Genomic DNA, 9,244 nt, shown 5'->3' on the forward strand with positions numbered 1-9,244 from the left:
AAATATGGACTGCATCTCAATGTAAAGAAAGCCAAAATTTTCACAAGCAGACCAATAAATAATATCATGATAAATGGAGAAATGATTGAAGTTGTCAAGGACTTCATTTTCCTTTGATCCCCAATCAATACTCATGGAAAAAGCAGTAAAGCAGTCCAATGACATACTGCATTAGCCAAATATACTGCAAAAGACGTGTTTAAAGTGTTAAAGAGCAAATAGGATTAAGGTACCTCTGACCTGACTGGAGTCATAGTATTTTCAATTGCCTCATATGCATGTGAAAGTTGGACAATGAAGATGAAAATGCATTTAAATTATGGTGTTATATAATTTTGAAAGTATCATGGACTGTCACAAGAACACAGTCAGAATTCTCCTTAAAAGCGAAGATGGTGAGACTCTGGACACGTTATCAATACATGCAACACATCCAAAAAGAAGAAAGAACTAAAATTAAAACATTAACACAGCATCTGCAACAATTAGTAATAGACCAACAGAGGGCATCTACAGCTACTAAAAGAAAAGAAATAATAAAGATTAGAGCCGAAATAAATGAGATAGAAAACAGAAAAACTACAGAAACAATCAACAGGACAAAAAGCTGGTTCTTTGAAAGGATTAACAAAATTGACAGACCATTGGCAAACCTAACAAAAAAAAAGAGAAAAGACACAAATAACACACATTAGAAATCACATGGGTGATGTCACAACAGAACCAAAGGAAATCAAAAGGATAATGACAGAATACTATGAAAGCTGTACTCCAATAAATGTGAAAACTTAGAAGAAAGGGATACATTTTTTAGTAAAACACGACCTGCCTAAACTTCCACACAGTGAAGTAGAAAACCTGAACAGACCCATAACAAATGAAGAAATTGATCAGGTCATCAAAAGACTCCCAACCAAAAAAAGTCCAGGCCCAGATTGGCTTCACTAGTGAATTCTACCAAACATTCAGGGAAGAGCTGTCAACAATTCTACTCAAACTATTACAGAATTTAGAAGAGGATGGAAAACTTCCTAATACATTTTATGAAGCAAGCATAACCCTCATATCAGTCAGGGAAGGACGTCCCTAACAAAGAAGAAAATTATAGACCAATAACCCTCAGGAACATAGTTGCAAATATTCTCAACAAAATCCTAGCCAACAGAATCCAGCAACACATCATGATCAAGTGGGATTCATAGTAGGAATGCAAGGATAGGTCAAAATTAGAAAAATGATCTATGCAATCCACCATATAAATAAGAAAAAAGAAAAGAACCACATAATCATATCGATTGATGCAGAAAACACATTTTATAAAATCTAACATATTTCTGATAAAAACACTCAACAAAGCAGGACTTGAAGAGAAATTCCTCAACATAATTAAGAGCATATATACAAAACCAACAGCCTACATTACTCTCAATGGAGAGAAACTGACAGCCTTCCCTCTGCGAACAGGAACCAGACAAGGATGCCCTTTGTCACCACTCCTATTCAATATTGTGCTGGAAGTCTTAGCAAGAACTATATGACAAGACAGGGAAATGAAAGGCATCCAAATGGGCAAAGAGGAAGTAAAAGTCTATTTGCAGGTGATTTGATCCTTTAATTAGAAAACCCCAAAATCACAGTAAAAAAGCTACTAGAACTCATTGGAAGATTCAGCAAAGTGGCAGGATATAAGATCAACATACAAAAATCAGTTGGATTCCTCTATACCAAAAATGACAGTGCTGAAAAGGACATTAGGAAAACAATACCATTTACAATAGCCACCCAAAGGATGAAATATCTAGGAATAAATGTAACCAGGGAAACAAAGGACTTATACAAAGAAAACTATGAAACACTACTGCAAGAAACCAAAAGAGACCTACAAAAATGGAAGAATGTATCATGCTCCTGGATAGGAATACTTAACATTGTGAAAATGTCAATACTACTCAAAGCAATTTACACATATAATGCAATCCCAATCCAGATTCTAACGGCATTCTTCAAAGAGATGGAACAAACAATTGCAAACTTTATATGGAAAGGAAAGAGACTTAGGATAAGCAAAGCGCTGTTTAAGAAGAAGAATAAGGTTGGAAACCTATCCCTCTCGGACTTCAAAATTTGTTACACGGCTACAGTGGTCAAAACAGCTTGGTACTGGTACAATGAAAGATACATAGATCAATGGAACAGAATCGAGAATCCAGAAATTAACCCATCCACATACAGCCAACTGATTTTTAACAAAGTACCTAAGTATATCGCATGGGAAGGTGATAGTCTCTTCAACAGATGGTGCTGGCAGAACTGGAAAGCGATATGCAGAATTTGAAACTAGACCTTCACCTCACACTTTATACAAAAACCAACTAACATGGATTAAAGATCTAAATGTGAATCCCAGAATTATGAAGGCCATCAATGAAAAAATAAGGACAAATGTGAGGGTACTAATTCAGGGAATACACAAACTACAAAACATTTTGAAAACTTCACAAACAAAAGTAGACAAAATAAATGATTGGGACATAATAAAAAATTCAAAAATTATGTGCATCAAAAGACTTCACCAGAAGAGTAAAAAGGGAACCCACAGAATGGGAAAAAATCTTGTGCAATGACACATCAAAGGACTTATTTCTAAAATATATAGGAAACTACAACACCTCTATAAGAAAAAGACAACCCAATTAAAAGACGGGCACAGGACATGAACAGACACTTCACCAAGGAGGAGATCCAGGCAGCCAACAAACATATGAAGAAATGTTCACGATCACTAGCCATTACAGAGATGCAAATCAAAACAACAATGAGGTATCATCTCACACCAGCAATAACAGCAAAGATAAAAAATGTAAAGGACAATAAATACTGGCGGGGATGTGGAGAGACTGGGATGCTCCTACATTGCTGGTGGGACTGCAAAGTGATCCAACCTCTCTGGAAAGCAATATGGCACTTCCTCAGAAAGTTGGAAATAGAAATACCTATGATCCAGCAATTCCTCTACTTGGTATTTACTCACAACAAATATGAGCCATAACACGAGTATATATATGCACACCAATGTTCATAGCACTATTTACAATAGTAAAAAGATGAAGACAACCTAAGTGCCTATCAACTGAAGAATGAATAAACAAACTGTGGTACATACACACAATGGAATATTATGCTACTTTGAAGAATAACAAGGAAGCTGCAAGCCACCGCATGCATGGATGAACCTTGAGGACATTATGTTGTGTGAAATTAGTCACAAAAGGAGAAATACTGCACAGAACCACTAATGTAAAAGACTAAGAAAAATAACCCATACTAAGGGGGCAGGGGCAGGATTCTTTGCTGGTTACCGGGATGCGGGGTGTGGGATGAGGGAAGGTGGAGCACAGGGCAGGAAATAGACACAGGATAGTTTGGGTGCTAGGGAGGGGGCAATATACAAGAAGGGGGAGGGAAATGGAAGAACAAAGTGGACTGGAAAACAATTAGGCAGGTTTGCATGGACTAAGTGGGACACAGGTAAATAATGATGTATGCACAACCTTGGAACAACAGGGCTCTGGGATACAGGGATTGAGACATGGGTGGAATGGGAGAAAGGGGGAAATAATGTTAAGATGATTGGCTGTCTTTTGGATCTTGGTTTCCCTTTCATACAATTATAAAATAGACACTTGTAGGGGAGAGAAAGGAATAGCCAGAAATATCATCAAAGAAAGCTTGTAAGTCCATCTTCTGCCTGTAACTGATTGGAATGCCTAAAATGGGGCTACAATGTGCCCACTGAAGTAAGCTTCCTGTGGAGCCTTTGCATTACATAAAACCATAGTTGGAATCCTGAACCGCATTCAGAATCTTCTGAGATGGAAAATTTCCACTTGAAAGGACAAGCAAGCAGACCAGCCTGGAGTTGCTAGAATAGAAGATACTTCTTGAAAGAAAGACCGACAGGAAAAATACAAAACAATATAGGCAGTCCGACTGATTACTACAATAACAAGCAAGTTGCTCGCCTAGGAGACATCAAGCCAAGTTGTTGGGTCCCCTCAGGGCAAACCCCCTTCCAAGATTAAGACTCAATGGGAATACATGCTCTGATTGGTGACCATGTTTGTCACTGATAAAGGGAAGTGAGGGAAAAACAGCAATGAAGCTGCGAGCTAAGCCCTACAACATTCAATAGGCTCCTGTGAACCAGGGTGGAAGACTTGGTGGCCAACAGTGTGGCAAGACCTGGGGACTCTTTGGCCCAGAGTCAGTGACATAGCCACAGAGGACTAGAGTGGAAAGTGAAGTGTCCAGTTAATAAGAAGAGAGGGTATAGGCATAAGAACACCCACACTTGCAGATAATACCCACTTGACCTTACTTTAATGACTGGATGATTAGAGGTCAACTAGAAGAAGAAAGAAGAGGACAAAAAGAGTGATCTGATATAATTTGATGATCTTGACCTACACTATGGATGCAGTAGCTCAAAAAAGGGAACAAATCTTTACAGAGAGGATCATTCCCACCTCCCTCGATACACAGGGCAGACAAGGATGGGCAACACGGATATTGGCTACCCAAAATGGCAGGAAGCTTTCATGAGGGAGCCTAGATCCAGAGGGCATGGAGGAAGGTAGAATCTCCACTGAGTAGTACCCAATCTGTCTGGGTGGGGCTGATGAAAGGAAATGCGGATAGGTCTCTTGTGACACAATAGTAAATAATTGTTATCAGGACTGATTGTGAGGGTTGGAAATGTAAAAGTACACATTTTGTAACAAAAGGAGGAGAGTGACTTTGCAGTTAAGGAGCGGAGGTCCCTGGGACCATCAAGGGAGAAGAGTGGAGAGCAGGACCCTACCCAGGGAAGCAGTGATGCCAGAGATGGAGGCAGAGACGATGATGTGGAGAGATGGAGCGGCTGGCTGGGGACTTTAGACCCAGAGAGGGAGAGGGGCTGTGTTCTGACAACCAAGAGGTATAGGGGCGCAGGCTTGCAGGGTATACCCTTTGATTGGCTGATGATGCATGGAGGAGACTGTAACACCATGGCAATGAACTGATATACGGTAGGATGAATGTAAAGCTAATGTTCTCCCATATAAACTCTCACATAATTTACAATAAAACATTAAAAAAAAAATAATAAATGAGGTTACTACTATGTGGAAAAAAAAAAAAAAAGTAAGTATCCTGGTGTGGCGCTGTGGGTTAATGTGCCAGACTGCAAGTCTGTTTGAACTGCAAGGCCGATGGTTGAAGCTCACTAGCTGCTCCTTGGAAACCCTATACAGGGTTGCTATGGGTCGGAACCGACTCAATGGCCCTTAACAACAACACATCCTAAGGATCTTCACATAAAATGCATTCTGAAATTTATTGATGAATTCAGCAATGTCTCAACTTGGAAAACTGAGTTCATAGAGAAAGTCTGAGAAGCTCATTTGGGTAGCTGCTGGGGTGTCCCCAGGCCACAGGCCTTAGATTGTTGGTGGCATCTGTTACTTGCTGTCTGGATGTAAGTCAGTTGTCAGCTTTCATCCTCACTTGAATTCTTTTCTCGCATTTATTTACTTTTATGATCCAGTCCTTAATAACTACTACTTCTTTCTCTCTCTGTTTTTCGGTCCTTACTTTCTTGTATCCCAAATTCCTCATACAAAAATAGGATAAACAGATAAAGAACTTGTTAAGTGCCTTCGAGTTGATTCCGACCCATAGTGATCCTGTAATGGGTCTCCAAGGAGCAGCTGGTGAGCTTGAACCACTGACCTTGCAATTCAAACAGACTTTGCAACCACACCAGGACTCTAAGTCAAGAACTGGAAGGGGTTTTTTTCTCATTGCTTGTCCTGATTCAGAGGATGTCACAGGGTACTTGAAGAGGAGGCTCCAATGGATCTGGACCATTCAGTTCTCTATCCCTAATTCTTTTACTAGTCCCAGTCATTCAGACGTGGGAGTGACATAAAATCTTCCTTATCTTTGACCATGCTTTGTTGAAAAATAGTTGTTAACAATAATAAGATGCTCTTTGGTCACTGGGATTGCAAAGATTTTGATATACACTTTCACGTTTTAAAAGTCCCAGGCACTCCTCGGAAACCCTATACAGGGCTGCTATGAGTCAGAACCGACTCGACAGCACGTAACAGCAGCAGAGCAGAAATAATTCTAGCACAAGGTACACGACTAGACAAATGCCCAAGATTCAGTGATGGTCAGGAGGAGCATAATGAGGCAGAGAAAAATAAACAAGGAGAACTGTTAGAGTATGAGAAGGGAGCAAAACAATACACAGCTGAAATTCACACAGACACACACACCAAGGTGTCCATTTCCCTGAATCGAATTTCTGAGACTGGTAATCCATGGAATGTGCCCCTATAAAGGGTGCTATGAATACAGAGACAAAAGCTGCTGCCTCCACAGTTCCATGTAATGTCACCTAAGCACTCTGCCTCGCATGACTTACTGCAGGCTGCTGCAGATTAGAGTTATCGATTGCTCCCTACAGAGAGGTCTAGCTGTGTGAATAGAAGGTAAGCAGCAGAGTCAGACAGCTTGAGTATCGATCTGCTCTGGGGGAAGCTGTGCTTCCAAATGAGGGTCAGCGCGCCTTCACACTCTCCATTAGTGCATTGGACACAGCAGAGATGAGTATGCAAGCCAGTGCCGGGAACTCATTGCTACCTTCTCTTGTGTTGTGGCTATTAGGAACTTTTGAGTGGGATACATTATATAGTAAGCCTATGCACAAAAGAATGACACACTGCCTGGTCCTGCACCATCCCAACAATCATTGCAGTCATTAGGTCAACCCATCTCATTGAGAGTCTTCCTCTTTTAAACTGACTTTCTACCAAACATGAGATCCTTCTCTAGGGACAGTTTCTTCTGATAACATGTCAGAAGTACATATGTTGAAGTCTTACCATCCTCTCTTCTAAGGAACCTTCTGGCTGTACTTCTTCCAAGATAGATTTGTTAGTTCTTCTGGCAGTCTCTGGTTATACTCTTCACCAAAACCACAATTCAAAGGCACCAATTCTTCCCAGTCTTCCTTTGTCATTGCCTCATATGCACTGTCTTTTGCATGCCAGTTGAGGCAACTGAAAATACCATGACCTGGCTAAGGCTCACCTTGGTCTTCACAGTGACATCTGTGGGTATTTTGTTTTTTTTATATATATAACAATTTAAAGAGGTCTTTTGTAGATTTGTCCAATGCAATATGCAATTTGGTTTCTTGACTGCTCCTTCCATGGGTATTGGATCCAAGTAAAATGAAATCCTTGACCATTTTTATCTTTCTCTGCTTATGCTATTTACTGATCAGTTAGTTGTGTAGGATTTTTATTTTTTATGTTGAGCTGTAATTATACTGGAGGCTGTACTCTGATTTTCATTAGTTAGTGTTTCAAGTCCTCTGCATTTTCAGCAAGCAAGTTTGTGTCATCACAAGTTTTCTTCTTCCAATTCTGGCACTGTGATATTCTTCATATAGTCCAGTTTCTTGGATTATTTGTTCGGCGTACAGATTGCAGAAGCATGGTGAAAGGATAAAATCCTGATGCAAACCTTCCCTGATTTTCCCTTTGTTCTGTTTGAAAAACTGCTTTTTGGTCTGTGCACAGATTCCACATGAACACAATGAAATATTCTAGAATTGCCACTTTTTGCAATGCGATCCTTAATGTTTTATGATTTATACAGTTGAGTACCTATGCATAGTCAGTAAGGTACAAGTAAACATCTTTCTGGTATTTTTTGTTTTCAGCCACTATCAATCTGATGTCAGCAATGATATTCCTCATTCTATGTCTTCTGAATCAAGCCTGAATTTCTAGCAGTTATCTATTGATATATTGCTGCAGTCTTTTTTGAATTAAAATTGGCCTTTCGTATCTTTGGGTTCCATATCCAGGGATTCAAACAAACATATAAAATATTTTGGGTTAAGAAAGCCATTGAATAGTCAAAGCAATCCCTCAAAGGCAAAGAGAGAGTGTAAAGTGCTATTTAAATAATAGTCACATTTTATTAGGTATTATAAGTAAAGTATTCAGAGAATGTGCATACTTTATATGCAAATATTATGCCATTTTATATTAAGGGACTTGGGCAAATCTGTGGGGTAAGGGAAGAGAGGAGGTTGTGTATCTTGTAACAAATCCCCTGTGGATATTGAGTAAAAATTGATATCTTTTTTGTGTATTTTATAATTTATATATATCTGCCTATATCTTCAGCAAAAATTTACTTGTGTGTTATTAATGTTGTTGTGTAATTTGATCATCTTTCTTGAGAATGGGCACAATATGGATCCATTCTAATCAGTTAGTCAGGTAGCTGTCTTCTAAATTTCTTGGTACAGACAAGTGAGCAGTTTCTGCAGTGCATTTGTTTGTTGAAACATAGCAATTGGCATTCCATCAATTCCTGGAGCCGTGTTATTTCTCAACGTTTTCAGTGAAGACTGGACCATGTCATCCTTCAATACAATTGGTTCTTCCTCATATGCTACCTCCTAAAATAGCTGAATGTTGACTAGTTCTTTTTGATACAGGGGGCTCTAGTATTCATCTTCTTTGATATTACTTAAGTCATTAAATATTCAGCCTATAGATTCCTTTAATATTGCAATTTAAGTCTTGAATTTCCAAGTTCTTGCAGCTGGAGAAATTCAGAGCATGTTCCTCCCTTCTGGTTTTCTAACTCCAGGTCTTTTCAGTCCATTATTTTACTTTACTCTGTCTCCTCGTGCCACCTTTGAAATCTCCTGTTCAGCTCTTTTACATCATCATTGCTTTCATTTGCTTTAGCTACTTTATGTTGTAGAGCAAGTTTCAGTTTTATCTGACATCCATTTTGGTCTCCTTCCCCCTTCCCCCATCTTTTAAATGATCTTTTTTTTCTTTGTATGTTCTTGATGTTATCCCACAACTTGCCTGGTCTTCAGTCGTTAGTGTTCAGTGTATCAAATCTAGACTTGAGATGGTTTCTAAATTCAGGTTGCACTTTGGCTCTTGTTGTTGTTGTTGTCAGGTCCCATCGAGTCAGAACCAACTCATAGCGACCACATGCACAGCAGAGCGAAACAATGTCCGATCCTGGGCCAACCTTACAACTGCCACCACACTTGATGCCATCAATGATGTCACCTGGCTGATCCATCTCGTTGGGGGTCTTCCTCTTTTTCTCTGACCCTCCACCTTACCCAGCATGACATCCTTCTCCAGCG

At 39.5% G+C, this 9,244-nt stretch overlaps 1 protein-coding gene across 1 annotated transcript in view; it reads right to left on the bottom strand.

The window, feature by feature from the left end:
* The window catches only part of RALGAPA2 (Ral GTPase activating protein, alpha subunit 2 (catalytic)), a 535,657-nt gene that overhangs the window by 78,983 nt on the left and 447,430 nt on the right, over window positions 1-9,244 (bottom strand). The gene's annotated exons all lie outside the window — the stretch shown is intronic.

The sequence above is a fragment of the Chrysochloris asiatica genome, unplaced genomic scaffold (genome assembly GCF_000296735.1).
Source record: "Chrysochloris asiatica unplaced genomic scaffold, ChrAsi1.0 scaffold00039, whole genome shotgun sequence".
NCBI lineage: Eukaryota > Metazoa > Chordata > Mammalia > Afrosoricida > Chrysochloridae > Chrysochloris > Chrysochloris asiatica.